The sequence below is a fragment of the Pithys albifrons genome, chromosome 8 (genome assembly GCF_047495875.1).
Source record: "Pithys albifrons albifrons isolate INPA30051 chromosome 8, PitAlb_v1, whole genome shotgun sequence".
Taxonomy (NCBI): domain Eukaryota; kingdom Metazoa; phylum Chordata; class Aves; order Passeriformes; family Thamnophilidae; genus Pithys; species Pithys albifrons.
In genome coordinates, this window is record NC_092465.1 from 39112818 (window position 1) to 39126164 (window position 13347).

Here is a 13347-nt window from a genome sequence, read left to right on the forward strand (position 1 = left end):
GCAACGTAGCATTTATTTTTGCCATAAAAATGTGTGCACCAGGTTTTCTCACTCATCCTCACCCACACCCAGTCTCTGTCCAGAGGGTTTTCCTGCATGATTCAGCACCAGTTGTGCAAAGAAATAGGGAAGATGGTGGGGCGGTCCAGGCAGCATTGAATGTAGCTCTTTAATTTCCTGAACTCCCTGGGTTCTGAAGACATTTTGGGCCATCTTTCCACTGTGAGCTTCCAAGGGAGAGGAGGCAGAGGGAAACTTCTTACCCTCAGACTGAGGTCACCTGGCACAGAGAAGTGGGAACCGCCACTGTTCAGGGCAGGGGCAAGACCTCTGAAGTGATGCCAGTTTGGGACAGGGAGGAAAAATAGCCACTCAGGCCCAGGCACCACTGGGAGTCGAACCCAGGATCTCCTGTTTACTAGACAGGTGCTTTGACCAGCTGAGCCATGGTGCCCACATGCCCCAATGCCATTGGGTATCCCAGAGAACATCTGACCCTCTGCCCACCCCCTCTTCCCCCATGACCCAGACTGGAGTCCCAGGTTTGGGGAACCCCAGCTGCAAACCCCATCCCATCTACTGTTGGGAGCACTCCCTTGGCATAGGGAATCCAACACATCCCATAGACAACACCAGCTGGGTTTGGGGGTCCCAGGCCCTACAGGGACATGCTGGCCTCTCCCCTTGCCCAGGCAAAGCTCTACCATCTCCCCCCTGCACTACCCTGAGGTGACTGCCTCAGTGTCATACCTCTGGTGGCTCACCCCAGCATCCTGGGGTCCCCAGGACATTGCCCAGGTTCCAGGTTCCAATCCTGTACAAGTCCTTCTTGTTGCTCCCACTATCCTCCCCCCACCCAGATGGTCCCTCCAGCATCAATGTTCATCCCAAGGGACACCCCAAGCCCCTTGGAGAAGGGGCACCAGGTGCCTTCACAGCACCAGGAGAGGGAGCAAAAGGGCCCTGGGCATCTCCTCAGTGCCTGCCTTGGGGTGCCAGGAGGCAATCCCATGCCAGCCGTGCCCACAGGCAGCTTCAGGATTTTTACGGGAGTTCTGGAGGTTTCTGCCATCCTCACAGCCTGCAGGCAGCAGGGAGAGGTGTCTGGGGAGGCAAAAGGACATGGAGATGCTGGGGGTTGATCCCAGGGCCTCTTGCATGCAAAGCAAGCGCTCTTCCGCTGAGCTACATCCCCCTGGCACAGTCTGTGCACCAGCATTCTCCTCACTCCAAGAAAATCCCTGCCTCAGCTGCCTTCCCCAGACTCCGGGCTGGAGAAAGGGGGTTCAGGACTTTGCAGGCTCTGGTTGTCCCTCAGGTGCCAGCGAGTTGTCAAGGGAGTCAGAAGAGGGGGGAAGGCTGTCAAGCAGGCCAGGATGTGTTTTTGTGTCTCCAAGCCCCAGGTAGATCTTCCCAGTGGGGCTGTGACCCCACATAATCCCCCATGAGTTCCCCATCATGTCAGGGGCTGTTGCAAGCAGTGGGTGCCCAAAAAGGAGGGCTCGTCCGGGAGTTGAACCCGGGACCTCTCGCACCCTAAGCGAGAATCATACCCCTAGACCAACGAGCCGGGGTGCACAGGTGTTCCTGCACCCCCACTCTGTGTCGGGACACCAGTGACAATCTCCCACTTGCCAGGACAACATGGTACACAGGGGACAGCAGGGGCATCCAGACCAGGGGGCTTATGGACCCCCTGGAGCTGGGGCTGTGATGGCCAAGGGGTGAAGGTGTTGGACTTGAAATCTGGTAGTGACTCCCTATGCAGGTTCAAATCCTGCTCACAGTTAAAGGTTTTACCCAACTCCTCAATACCCACACTGGGGGTCTGGGGAGAAGCTGGTATGGGAGGGTCACTGGCAGGTGCCTGGGCAGCCCCAGTCCTGCTTCTCCTCAGCCTGGGGAGCAGCTCAAGGTCCCAGCAATGCCTCAGGGAGGGATTGTGATGGCCTCAGGGCAGGAGGGGGCCACAGGCACACACACCTGGGATTTTCCAGGTTTTGCAGACCCAGGAAAGGTCAGAAGAAAGATACTGAAGGGGAGTGGGGTGGTGAGGGGCACCAGTTTCCCATGTTGCTGAGTGGATTCTCCTGCATGGCCCTGTCCCACACCCCTGGGGTAGCAGCACAGCCCGGCTCATTGATCTGGAGGTGTGATTCTCACTTAGGGTACAAGAGTCCCAGGTCCAATCCCCAGATGAGCCCCCTTTTTGACACCTACCAACGTCCTCCTGCCCAGCTGCTCCCCCAAGCACCAAAGTTGATCCCTAGAGACATCCCATACTCTGTGGGAAAGGAAAAGAGAGGCCTCCCTTGGTTGCAATGTGCAGACAGGGGAGGGAAAGAGCTGTGGGCATTTGTACACAGCCTTGAGGTGGCAGGAGGCAGCCCCAGGGCTGTTCTGGGCATCTGTGGCAGCGCCACAGCCAGCAGGAAGGGGTGTGGGGAGGGAAAAGGCTGTGGAGATGCTGGGGGTCGATGTGAGCTGTATCATCGTGCTCCAGTAGCACGTCACTTGGGGGGTGCATGCTGCCCACAGTGATGTGCCCAGATAGGAGGGCTGAGTGGCCCAGCCCTCGGCTTCTGGCAGTCAGGCCGTGGTGCCACCCAGAGTGGGGTTGGTGGGTGCGGAAATAAAATGGGCTCGTCCGGGATTTGAACCCGGGACCTCTCGCACCCAAAGCGAGAATCATACCCCTAGACCAACGAGCCGAGGGCAGTTCCTCTCTACCCCCTCAGTGCGCGGGTCCCCGATGCTCTGGGGGCTCGGGGGCAGCTGAGGCTGTGCGGGGCTTTCTCTGCCTGTGCCAGCAGGGCGGTCCCCGTTGCTGGGGTGGCTCCGGGAAGCGGCAGCCGGAGGTGGCGGGTCAGCGCCAACATCGCCCTGCCAGCAGCCACGGGGGTGCGGGGGGATTTGCTGTTTGCCCAAAGCCCCTGCTGGGGCCTTGCAGCGGTGGGGACGGGCGGTGCTTTGCAGCATCCTCGGGCGGCGCTGTGCGTGGGGCATCCCGCAGCGGTGACGTGGGGTGTGAGGTGTGTTTAGGGTGGGCGTCAGGAGGTGTGAGGTGTGTTTGGGGTGGGCGGCAGGAGGTGTGAGGTGTGTTTGGGGTGGGCGGCAGGAGGTGTGCGCTGTGTTTGTTGGGCTGTGGTGGGTGGGTGGTGTGCGGTGTGGGTGAGTGTGGTGGTGAGGGCGGGTGTGGGGAGTGTGGGAAGAGTTGTGGGTGCGTGTGTGTGAGCAGGCAGTGTGGAGTGTTGCGTGGCGTGTGCGAGGCTGTGGTTGCAGCTTGGGTTTGTTGGGAAGTGGAGAAGTGTGCGGGGGGTGTGCGGGGAGAGTGTGGGGGGGTAGAAAAACTGTACATCGCGGCTCGTTGGTCTAGGGGTATGATTCTCGCTTAGGGTGCGAGAGGTCCCGGGTTCAAATCCCGGACGAGCCCTCCTTTTAGCTCGCAAAGCTCTCCTCCCACTTGGATGGTCCTCCAGCACCGATGTTCATGCCAAGAGACGCCGCAAGTGCCTCGGGGAAGGGGCACCAGGTGCCTTCACAGCACCAGGAGAGGGAGCAAAAGGGCCCTGGGCATCTCCTCAGTGCCTGCCTTGGGGTGCCAGGAGGCAATCCCATGCCAGCCGTGCCCACAGGCAGCTTCAGGATTTTTACGGGAGTTCTGGAGGTTTCTGCCATCCTCACAGCCTGCAGGCAGCAGGGAGAGGTGTCTGGGGAGGCAAAAGGACATGGAGATGCTGGGGGTTGATCCCAGGGCCTCTTGCATGCAAAGCAAGCACTCTTCCGCTGAGCTACATCCCCCTGTGCAATGTCTGGGAGGGGCATGGCTGAGACCCCTCACCGCCACTGCTGCCCAGGGCTCCAAACCGGACTGTCCCCAGCTGCACTCCACCATCCCCATTTCTGCTTCCAAGGGGCTCCATCCTACTTTTGGGACGTGCCCACACGAAACACCCTGCCCTTCTCCACTCCACCAGGCTCCATTGTCCTTTCACTACCCTGGCCCTGGTCCCAAACCTGCAGCCAGGGGGCCACATGTGCTGGCCAAGGCAGGGGTTGCCCAAAATAAAGGGCTCGTCCGGGAGTTGAACCCGGGACCTCTCGCACCCGAAGCGAGAATCATACCCCTAGACCAACGAGCCTGGGTGGTGTAGGTTATTAGGAACCGCTTCCTTCACTTGCAGTGCTCACCAAACTGGTTGGGATGGAGTGGGACCTGTGGCAGCTCAGTTTGTTCCTGATGGCTGGTCACAGCTGGGAGTCACTCTTGCTCTACCCTGGCTGTGGGCATGGCACCTGTGCATGGCCATGGTCTGTACCTGCCCTGGCTCTAAAATGAGGCCAGGAGGAGCATGGGGGGCAGCAGGACCCCCAGGGGGAGGGACCTCCAGGAAGGGGATGTAGCTCAGCGGGAGAGCGCTTGCTTCGCATGTAAGAGGCCCTGGGTTCAACCCCCAGCATCTCCAGCTTTTTTTCCTCCTCAAACCCATTTCCTCCATGGGCCAGTGATGATAACCTCATGTCCACCTTGGAAGGCCTCCCTAAAGGTGGGGAATACGCCTGCTGCTAGAGCTGCCCCTGCAGCTGTAGTGGCAGCAGGGCCCCCCCACTCTGCCATTCCTCCACCAACCCCAATAGCCCCTTCCCCACCCAGGAGGAGACCAGTCCTGGCCATAGCTGTGCCGTGTCTCTGCCCACAGGCACGGAGCAGCATCTAGCTCCTGGCATGGGGGAATGATCCCAGCCAGGGTACTGTGGCCAAGCTGGGGAGGCTGCCAGTGCCCTCCCAGGTGGCAGAGCCCTGACCCACAGCCTGGCAGTGGGTGCCCAAAAGGAAGTGTTATCCAGGACCTGAGCCCATGGTCCACAAGCAGAGCAGTGCCCAGTGCATGAGCACTGCCCTTCCCTGCCCGTCCCTCTCTAACCAATCCCCTGGGACAGTGTTACTCTGGCCCCCTGCTCCATCCAGCCATGGGTAAAAACAATCGCTGTGAGCAGGATTCGAACCTGCGCAGGGAATCCCTATTGGATTTCAAGTCCAACGCCTTCACCCCTCGGCCATCACAGCCACAACCGCCCCCCTACCCGATGAGGACAGCCACAGCCACCAGTGACACCCCACTTTGCCCAGCCTGGTGTGAGGGCTCTGCTCAGCCACAGTACCCACGCCTGCCAGGGTAGGCAAAATGGAACATCTGGGGATATTTACACATGGCTGGAAAAATTCCACGTGCCTCATCACAAGACAGGCACTGAAGGGACGCATCCTCCCAGGATGCTCAGGGCTACAGCAGGTCTCAGATGTAAAAAGACATGGAGATGCTGGGGGTTGATCCCAGGGCCTCTTGAGTGCACAGCAAGCACTCTCTTGATGAGCTACACCCCCTGTGGAAAGACTGGGGAGGAGGAAGGGTTAGTCAAGACCCCTCACCCCCATCACTGCCCTACTGCTCACCCTGCTCTGCCCCCACAGCTGTTGCCCTCGAGACACACAATGTCAGCCTTGGGGGCCCATCCTGCTCACAGGAATGCACCAAGCCAGGAAGGGGGGCCCACCCCTCTGTGCCAGGGCCCTGGTTATGCCACTGTCCCACGTGCCAGCCAAAGAAGGTGAGTGGCCAAAAGGAGGGCTTGTCCAGAAGTTAAACCCTCTCACAGCCTAAGTGAGAATCATACCCCTAGACCAACCATGATGATGAAGGAGAAGAATTATTCTACAAGCAGCTGGCGGATGTCTCAAAATCTCCAGCCCTTGTTCGTGTGGGTGACTTTAACCTGCCAGATACCTGCTGGGAGCTTCATACTGCAGAGAAGAGGCAGTCAAGGAGGTTCCTGGAGTGTATAGAGGATGACTTCCTTCAACTGGTAAATGAGCCTACCAGAGGTAAGGCCCCGCTAGACCTACTGTTTACAAACAGAGAGGGGCTGGTGGATGATGTAGTGGTTGGAGGTCACCTGGGGCACAGTGACCATGAAATAATAGAATTTTCAATACTCAGGGATGCATTAAAACCTCTACACTGGACTTCCAGAGGGCAGATTTTGGCCTATTCAAAAGACTAATTCAGAGCATGCCCTGGGAAACAGCCCTTGGGAACAAGGGGGTCCAGGAGGGATGGGCATGTTTCAAGCAGGAAGTTTTGAGTGCACAGCAACAGGCTGTCCCAGTGTGCCAAAAGGCCAGCTGGAGGGGAAGAATGGCCATCTTGGTTAAATAGGGAGATTCTGAAGGAAATCAGGGATAAAAAGAAAGTTTACAGACTGTGGAAAAAAGGGCTGGCTACTTATGAAGAATTTACAAAGATAGCCAGGTCATGCAGAAAAAAAATCAGGGAAAGAAAAGTGCAATTTGAAATGAATTTGGCTAATTCTGTTAGGGATAAAAAAAGTCCTTCTATAAATACATTAATAGCAAAAGGAGGGGCAAGGAAAACCTCCATTCTCTGTTGGACTTGGAGGGAAATATAGTTAACAAAGATGAGGAGAAGGCTGAGGTACTTAACACCACTTTGCCTCAGTTTTTACCAGGTAGCCCTCAAGACAACTGGCCTCTGGAGCTGGTAGATAGAGAGAGGGAGCTGAACAGCCCTCCTGTATTCCAGGAGGAAATAGTTACTTACTGAGCCAGCTGGATCCTCACAAGACTATGGGACCAGACAGGATCCATCCCAGGGTGATGAGGGAGCTGGCAGAAGAGCTTGCCAAGCCGCTCTCCATCATCTTCCAACAGTCCTGGCTCTCTGGGGAGGTCCCAGGTGATTGGAAGTTGGTGAATGTCACCCCAATGCACAAAAAGGGCTGCAAGCAGAACCCTGGCAACTACAGGCCTGTCAGCCTGACCTCGGTGCCTGGCAGGGTTATGGAGCAGATCATCCTGAGTGCAATCACACAGCACCTTCAGGATGGACAAGGGATCAGACCCAGCCAGCATGGGTTTAGGAGGGGCAGGTCCTGTCTGACCAACCTGATCTCCTTTTATGATCAGGTGATCCACCTGGTAGATGAGGGGAAGGCTGTGGATGTGTCTGCCTGGACTTCAGCAAGGCCTTTGACACTGTCTCCCATAATATACTCCTGGAAAAGCTGGTAGCCCATGGTTTGGACAAGTGTACCCTCTCCTGGATTAAGAGCTGGCTGGAGGGTTGGGCCCAGAGAGTGCTGGTGAATGGAGCTGCATCCAGCTGGCGGCCGGTCACCAGTGGTGTTCCCCAGGGGTCTGTGTTGGGTCCAGTCCTGTTTAAAATCTTTAGTGATGATTTAGATGAGGGGATTGAGTCCATCCTCAGCAAATTTGCTGATGACACCAAGTTGGGAGCGAGTGTCGACCTGCTGGAAGGCAGGAGGGCTCTGCAGAGGGATCTGGAGAGACTGGAGAGATGGGCTGATTGCAATGGGATGGAGTTCAACAAGGCCAAGTGCAGGTCCTGCCCTTTGGCCACCCCAACCCCCTGCAGCGCTCCAGGCTGGGCACAGAGTGGCTGGAGAGCAGCCAGGCAGAGGGACCTGGGGGGACTGAGGGACAGGAAGCTCAACAGGAGCCACCAGTGTGCCCAGGTGGCCAAGAAGGCCAATGGGATCCTGGCCTGGATCCAAACTAGCATGGCCAGCAGGCCCAGGGCAGTGACCCTTCCCCTGGACTCTGCCTTGGGGAGGCCACACCTTGAGTGTTGTGTTCAGTTCTGGGCCCCTCAGTTGAGGCAAGAGATTGAGGGGCTGGAGCAGGGCCAGAGAAGAGCAATGAGGCTGTAGAAGGCACTGGAGCACAAGTGCTGTGGGGAGAGGCTCAGGGAGCTGGGGGTGTTTAGCCTGGATAAGAGGAGGCTCAGAGGTGACCTCAGCACTGTCTGGAACTGCCTGAAGGGAAGTTCTGGCCAGGTGGGGGTTGGTCTCTTCTCCCAGGCACTCAGCAATAGGACAAGGGGGCACGATGGGCTCAAGCTCTGCCAGGGGAAATTGGAGATGAGAAAAAACTTGTTTGCAGAGAGAGTGCTCAGGCATTGGAATGGGCTGCCCAGAGAGGGGGTGGATTCCCCATCCCTGGAGGTTTTTCAGCTGAGCTTGGCCGTGGCACTGAGTGCCATGATCTGGTAAAGGGACTGGAGTGGGACCAAGGGTTGGACTTGATGATCTGGGAGGTCTTTTCCAACCCAGTCGATTCTATGATTCTGTGATTCTAAGAGCGGGTCAGTGTTTGGAGCTGTCCATGGCACATAAACCTCCCTAGATCTAGTGGCCACAAGAGTGGGTGGACCATGGTGGCAGTGGGGACTCCTGGGCACTGTCCTGCTCAGGTACAGGGGGATGTAGCTTAGTGGAAGAGCGCTTGCTTTGCATGCAAGAGGTCCTGGGATCAACCCCCAGCATCTCCGTGTACTTTTGCCTCCCCAAAGACCCCTCCCAGCTGTTTGTGTGGCTGCCAGAGCCCCCCAGGTCCCCCACAAAAGCCCTGGGGCTGCCTACAGGCACAGTTGGTCCAGGAGTGATGCACAGTGGGTGCCCACACCGCATGCCAACACCCAAGGTGCCCAACACCCAAGCTGCAGTGACTGGAGGGAACAAAAGAGGATGACCCTAAAGAGCTCTGTACCCCCAGCGAAAAACAAGACAGGCTTTGCCCAAAGGGAAAACTCCTCTGGGAGTTGAACCCTGATCTTCTCACTCTTGAAGATGGAACCACATCCCCAGACCTGCACTGGGTTTTCCAGCCTTGTCCCTTGGCCCCTGGGCTTGGTGTGGGTCCCAGCTGGCCCGTAGGTAAAAGTGAATAAACCCCACCCTTGAACATGAGGTCTGGACTCTCTCAGTGGTCCCCAACCCTCTGGTGGTATGGGGATTTTTCCCTGGCCCCAGGTGAATGGCCTCACACTCTGGTGCAGGAGCTACTTCTTAGGAAGAAGGTGAGAAGGAAGGGTTAGCGATGCGGTGAACTCCGGTAGGGGCAGCTAAAAGCGATCGCTGTGAGCAGGATTCGAACCTGCGCAGGGAATCCCTATTGGATTTCGAGTCCAACGCCTTCACCTCTCGGCCATCACAGCCACATTATCCTGTCGGGCGGGTGGCGGGTCAGACAGCAGCCCCCCGCGCCGCCATCCCCGCTGCCCCCTGCGCGCCCCGTTGTCCCGGCGAGCGGGCAAGGCTCGGGCTGTGCCCCCGGGGCAGCCTCGCTCAGCCCCGCTCTGCTCGCCCGACACGGGGGGGGCTGGGGGTGTATGTGGAAACCGGGCCAGCAGCACCTCCATGGGGCGGGGGGCAAAAACAGCTGCTCACCTCGGCTCGTTGGTCTAGGGGTATGATTCTCGCTTAGGGTGCGAGAGGTCCCGGGTTCAAATCCCGGACGAGCCCTCCTTTTGACACCCACCGCTGCTTTCGGGGCACGGATGAGGCAACCTGCCTGGCACGGGTGGCACAGGGGATACGGGTGGCACAGGACGCACGGGTGGCATGGGGTGCATAGATGGCACAGGGAACACGGGTGGCATGGGGTGCATAGATGACACAGGTGGCACGGGTGACACAGGGTGAACGGGTGGCACGGGGCAAGTGGGTGGCACAAGGCACTAGGGTGGCACGGGTGACACAGGGCGAACGGGTGGCACAGGGTGCACGGATGGCACAGGGCACTCAGGTGGCACGGGGCCCACGGGTGGCACGGGGTGCATGGATGACACAGGTAGCACGGGTGACACAGGGCGAATGGGTGGCACGGGGCGCTCAGGTGGCACGGGGCCCACGGGTGGCACGAGGTGCATGGATGACACAGGTAGCACGGGTGACACAGGGCGAATGGGTGGCACGGGGCGCTCAGGTGGCACGGAGCCCACAGATGGCATGGGGTGCATGGATGACATGGGTGGCACGAGTGACACAGGGCGAACAGGTGGCACAGGGCCCACGGCTGGCACAGGGCGCTCAGGTGGTATGGGTGGCACAGGGCGCACATGGCTCACGGCCAACTGGCACGTCTCAGCCATGGCCAGCTCCTGTCACCTCCTGGTGGGGAAGGGGCTGTCGGGGCAGTGGGACACTGCACTGCCGTGGTGTGAGGAATCCCTTCCAATGCCAGACGAGCCCTCCTTTTTTGGGCAGCACCACCCTGGTCCCGCCCAGCTGGTGCAGAGCTCGATGGCATCCGGCCATCGACTTTTACCTGCCAGGGGCACTGACGGTGCCAGGGCTTTGTGCTCAGCATGACACTGAGCGCGTCACACAGGGCTGTCCTCTGTCCCTGGAGTCCCAACGCTGTACCCTGACCCGTTGGTCCCGCTCGGTGATCCTGGTTTTGGGGCGGCAGCACGATGGGGATGGGCTGGCAGGGCTGTGGCTATGGGGTGCCCCTCGGCAGTGGGGTAGGTGGGCACCATGGCTCGGCTGGACAAAGTGCCTGTCTAACAAACAGATCCTGGGTTTGACTCCCAGTGGTGCATGGGTATGGGGCACTGTTCTTCCTCCATGCCCCAAGTTGGGGGTTCCCCACAACCCCTCTTGACTCTCTCACAAAGACAGCTCTCCCCCAGAGCAGTTTGGGTGGACACTTCTAGCAAAAGCTTATTTCAGGGTAGGGCAGGGGATGCTCAGAAGTACCTGGAAGTCTCAGTGAGGACAGAAAAGACTGTCCCTGGAGAGGCAGGGTAGGTGTTGGGAGGCCAACAGCAGCACAAATTATGAGGCCCGTGTGGGACAAGGAGAAGGCACTCGCTGAGGGTAGCAAGGCTAAGACATCTCCTAGTGGATTTGGGGTCCTGGAAGAGGGGACCCCAGACACAGGGCCTGCTGTGGGACTGCATCACAGGATCAGGTACCTTTACAGCATGTTTCCAATGTTTGTTATGGGCAGCAGAAGAGACACAGGTCATTCAGGGCTGTGTGGTCCCCCTTCAGCCCCTGTGTGGGCTTCTGCCATGTCTGGATGCCGCACATTGCACTGGGGGCTCCAGGCAGACCCCGGCCTCTTCAGGACATGCCTGTTGGAGCAGATGAAGAGGGCTCTGGTAGTGGCCACTTCATCACTCAGGAGCTCACGCTGGGCCCAGGACCAGCCTGGTCCCACAGCACAAAGCCCACCTTGGTGGGACCACCAAGGAGGCTCCAACCAGTGACCCCACCTGGTCAAGGGAAAGAGAAGGTGGTAGGTGCTGATGTGGGGGGGTGTGGGACAAGCCCTCAGGAGCTGGGGGTAGCCTGGACAAGGGCCTCCAGCCATAGAGAAGGGCTGAGTGGGGGTCTGGGGGCTCAGCTGTCACTCTGGGACTCAGCTGTGCAATCACATCCCATTGAGTGCCATGTCCATTGTTCCCTGGGGAGCCTCTACCTGCAACAGAACAGAGGCAAGGGGTTCACTTCCCACAGGAGCTTCCTTGGACAGCCTGGCTGTGGCCACTGACACAGAGGCTGCTTCTTGACTGGTGTAGGAGCCCTTGGGGCACATATTCAGCCACAGTTACGATGAACAAGCACGTTCAACAACTCTGGTGAGAAGAACTCTTCCATATCTTTTCTGGCTACACTTCTCACAGTACTTAAGGTATCCATCCATGGTTTCATGCCTCCTTTGCCCCAGTTTGCTTTCCAGTTGCACCCTCCTTTTGGGAAGATTATCACCTTACTGCTCAATAGCCACTTTCTGTAGCAATCATTTCTGTTTTCCATAACTCTTGGATAAGGAATGTGAGAAATAAAATAACATGGTCTTATTACATGCAAGATTAGTTGAGTTAGAATAGGATCTCTTTCCTTTATTTAGAGTTTCTTTTTACATTGCTGTGATTTTAGAGGAAATTTATAGGCCTACTGCAAAGATTATAAGGTACCAGGTACTGTCAGGACCTGGCACCGAGGGAGGGCCTTTTGCGATGGGGGAGGAAAAATACCAAGTACTTAAAATAAACATGCAGAGGTCCCTGTGCACAAAGGCCTCTCTGATGTGTGGTGGTCTCTGTGAACAAAGGAGACCCTTCATCCAGTGTGGAGGGATTCTGCACAACCAGTAAAGGAGAAGATCACACCCCCTCTCCCTTTGGAGAAGCCACCTCTTGAACGGGATTCTGCACAACCAATAGAGCAGAAAATGACACCCCTCTCTCCCTTTGGAGAAGACACCTCTTATGGCAAGACCAGCAAACCGATGAATATGCATTTTGTGATGAAAATGGGCAGGACTTGGTAAACTACAAAAATTGTGAAGTTTGAATGCAAGGTGTGTTTCCAGCCGCCCTGTGGTTTGAGGCACACAGTGCGTGTGAAAATAAAACTTTCCTCTTTGTTATACTTCCTTTGTTTTACAGGTTATTGCCATCTTCGAAATTTAAGAGAAGGAGAATTATCCTACAGGCACTTCCAGCTGCTTTGCACTAGCGCCTTGGCTGTGCTTTTCGATGCCACCTCTCAATTCCTCCTGCCATCCCCTTCCCAAAATACAGTGTTGCTGCAGGGCACCAATCCCTCGTGCCCCCTGTTCCCAAAATACGATGGCGCTGCAGGGCAGTGCCCTCGTGCCCGGGGCAGGGTGCAGATGCCGTGTCACACCGCACCCTTGCCCCGCAGACGACGGTCCGCAGTGCTCCCCCGCGGCAGCAAAAGGCCGACGAGGGTGGGATTCGAACCCACGCGTGCAGAGCACAATGGATTAGCAGTCCATCGCCTTAACCACTCGGCCACCTCGTCCCGGTGGGGGCCCATCGCCCCCTGCCGGCCTGAGGCGGCCGCCGCAGCGCCCACGCCGGCTGGGCCCGCGCCGCCCCTGCAGGGACCGGACCGCGGGGGGTTCAGCACCGCCCTCTTAGCGCAGTAGGCAGCGCGTCAGTCTCATAATCTGAAGGTCCTGAGTTCGAGCCTCAGAGAGGGCAATATTTTGCTTTGTTGTTTTATTTTATTACTTTTTCTTCTTTTTCCTTTTCTTTTCGCCGCGGACCTTGTGCCGCCCCGCGCACGCCCCGTCCTGCCCCGCCCGGGCCCTCCCGCAGCGCCGCTCCCCGCAGGAGCCCCGCGGGCGCGGGCCGAGGCGGGGCGCAGGCGGCGCTCGGCAGGACGAGGTGGCCGAGTGGTTAAGGCGATGGACTGCTAATCCATTGTGCTCTGCACGCGTGGGTTCGAATCCCACCCTCGTCGCGGTCTTTTTGCTGCCGCGCGGAGCCACCTGGACCGCGGGCGGCGGGGCGAGTGCGTGGTGTGACACGGCATCTGCACCCTGTCCCGGGCACGAGGGCACTGGTGCCCTACGGCAGCACCAGATTTTGGGAACAGGGGGCACGAGGGCAGTGGTGCCCTGCGGCAGCACCGGATTTTGGGAACAGGGGGCACGAGGGCACTGGTGCCCTGCGGCAGCACCGGATTTTGGGAACAGGGGGCACA

The 13347-nt window shown here is 58.1% G+C and overlaps 16 non-coding genes across 16 annotated transcripts; 7 read left to right on the plus strand and 9 right to left on the minus strand.

Moving 5' to 3' along the window:
• Positions 1-380: 380 nt before the first annotated feature.
• On the minus strand, positions 381-454 carry TRNAT-AGU (transfer RNA threonine (anticodon AGU)). The gene has a single exon. It is a non-coding gene; the product is annotated as a tRNA-Thr (tRNA).
• Positions 455-1123: 669 nt separating this feature from the next.
• TRNAA-UGC (transfer RNA alanine (anticodon UGC)) lies at positions 1124-1195 on the minus strand. Its single transcript has one exon. It is a non-coding gene; the product is annotated as a tRNA-Ala (tRNA).
• Positions 1196-1498: 303 nt separating this feature from the next.
• Positions 1499-1570, minus strand: TRNAP-AGG (transfer RNA proline (anticodon AGG)). Its single transcript has one exon. It is a non-coding gene; the product is annotated as a tRNA-Pro (tRNA).
• A 137-nt stretch (positions 1571-1707) lies between these two features.
• Positions 1708-1789, plus strand: TRNAS-UGA (transfer RNA serine (anticodon UGA)). Its single transcript has one exon. It is a non-coding gene; the product is annotated as a tRNA-Ser (tRNA).
• Positions 1790-2639: 850 nt separating this feature from the next.
• TRNAP-UGG (transfer RNA proline (anticodon UGG)) lies at positions 2640-2711 on the minus strand. Its single transcript has one exon. It is a non-coding gene; the product is annotated as a tRNA-Pro (tRNA).
• Positions 2712-3361: 650 nt separating this feature from the next.
• Positions 3362-3433, plus strand: TRNAP-AGG (transfer RNA proline (anticodon AGG)). The gene has a single exon. It is a non-coding gene; the product is annotated as a tRNA-Pro (tRNA).
• Positions 3434-3729: 296 nt separating this feature from the next.
• On the minus strand, positions 3730-3801 carry TRNAA-UGC (transfer RNA alanine (anticodon UGC)). The gene has a single exon. It is a non-coding gene; the product is annotated as a tRNA-Ala (tRNA).
• Positions 3802-4070: 269 nt separating this feature from the next.
• TRNAP-CGG (transfer RNA proline (anticodon CGG)) lies at positions 4071-4142 on the minus strand. Its single transcript has one exon. It is a non-coding gene; the product is annotated as a tRNA-Pro (tRNA).
• Positions 4143-4394: 252 nt separating this feature from the next.
• On the plus strand, positions 4395-4466 carry TRNAA-CGC (transfer RNA alanine (anticodon CGC)). Its single transcript has one exon. It is a non-coding gene; the product is annotated as a tRNA-Ala (tRNA).
• Positions 4467-4986: 520 nt separating this feature from the next.
• Positions 4987-5068, minus strand: TRNAS-UGA (transfer RNA serine (anticodon UGA)). The gene has a single exon. It is a non-coding gene; the product is annotated as a tRNA-Ser (tRNA).
• A 3229-nt stretch (positions 5069-8297) lies between these two features.
• Positions 8298-8369, plus strand: TRNAA-UGC (transfer RNA alanine (anticodon UGC)). The gene has a single exon. It is a non-coding gene; the product is annotated as a tRNA-Ala (tRNA).
• A 584-nt stretch (positions 8370-8953) lies between these two features.
• On the minus strand, positions 8954-9035 carry TRNAS-CGA (transfer RNA serine (anticodon CGA)). The gene has a single exon. It is a non-coding gene; the product is annotated as a tRNA-Ser (tRNA).
• Positions 9036-9270: 235 nt separating this feature from the next.
• TRNAP-AGG (transfer RNA proline (anticodon AGG)) lies at positions 9271-9342 on the plus strand. Its single transcript has one exon. It is a non-coding gene; the product is annotated as a tRNA-Pro (tRNA).
• A 3236-nt stretch (positions 9343-12578) lies between these two features.
• On the minus strand, positions 12579-12660 carry TRNAS-GCU (transfer RNA serine (anticodon GCU)). The gene has a single exon. It is a non-coding gene; the product is annotated as a tRNA-Ser (tRNA).
• Positions 12661-12769: 109 nt separating this feature from the next.
• On the plus strand, positions 12770-12842 carry TRNAM-CAU (transfer RNA methionine (anticodon CAU)). Its single transcript has one exon. It is a non-coding gene; the product is annotated as a tRNA-Met (tRNA).
• A 180-nt stretch (positions 12843-13022) lies between these two features.
• TRNAS-GCU (transfer RNA serine (anticodon GCU)) lies at positions 13023-13104 on the plus strand. Its single transcript has one exon. It is a non-coding gene; the product is annotated as a tRNA-Ser (tRNA).
• The last annotated feature ends 243 nt before the right edge of the window (positions 13105-13347 follow it).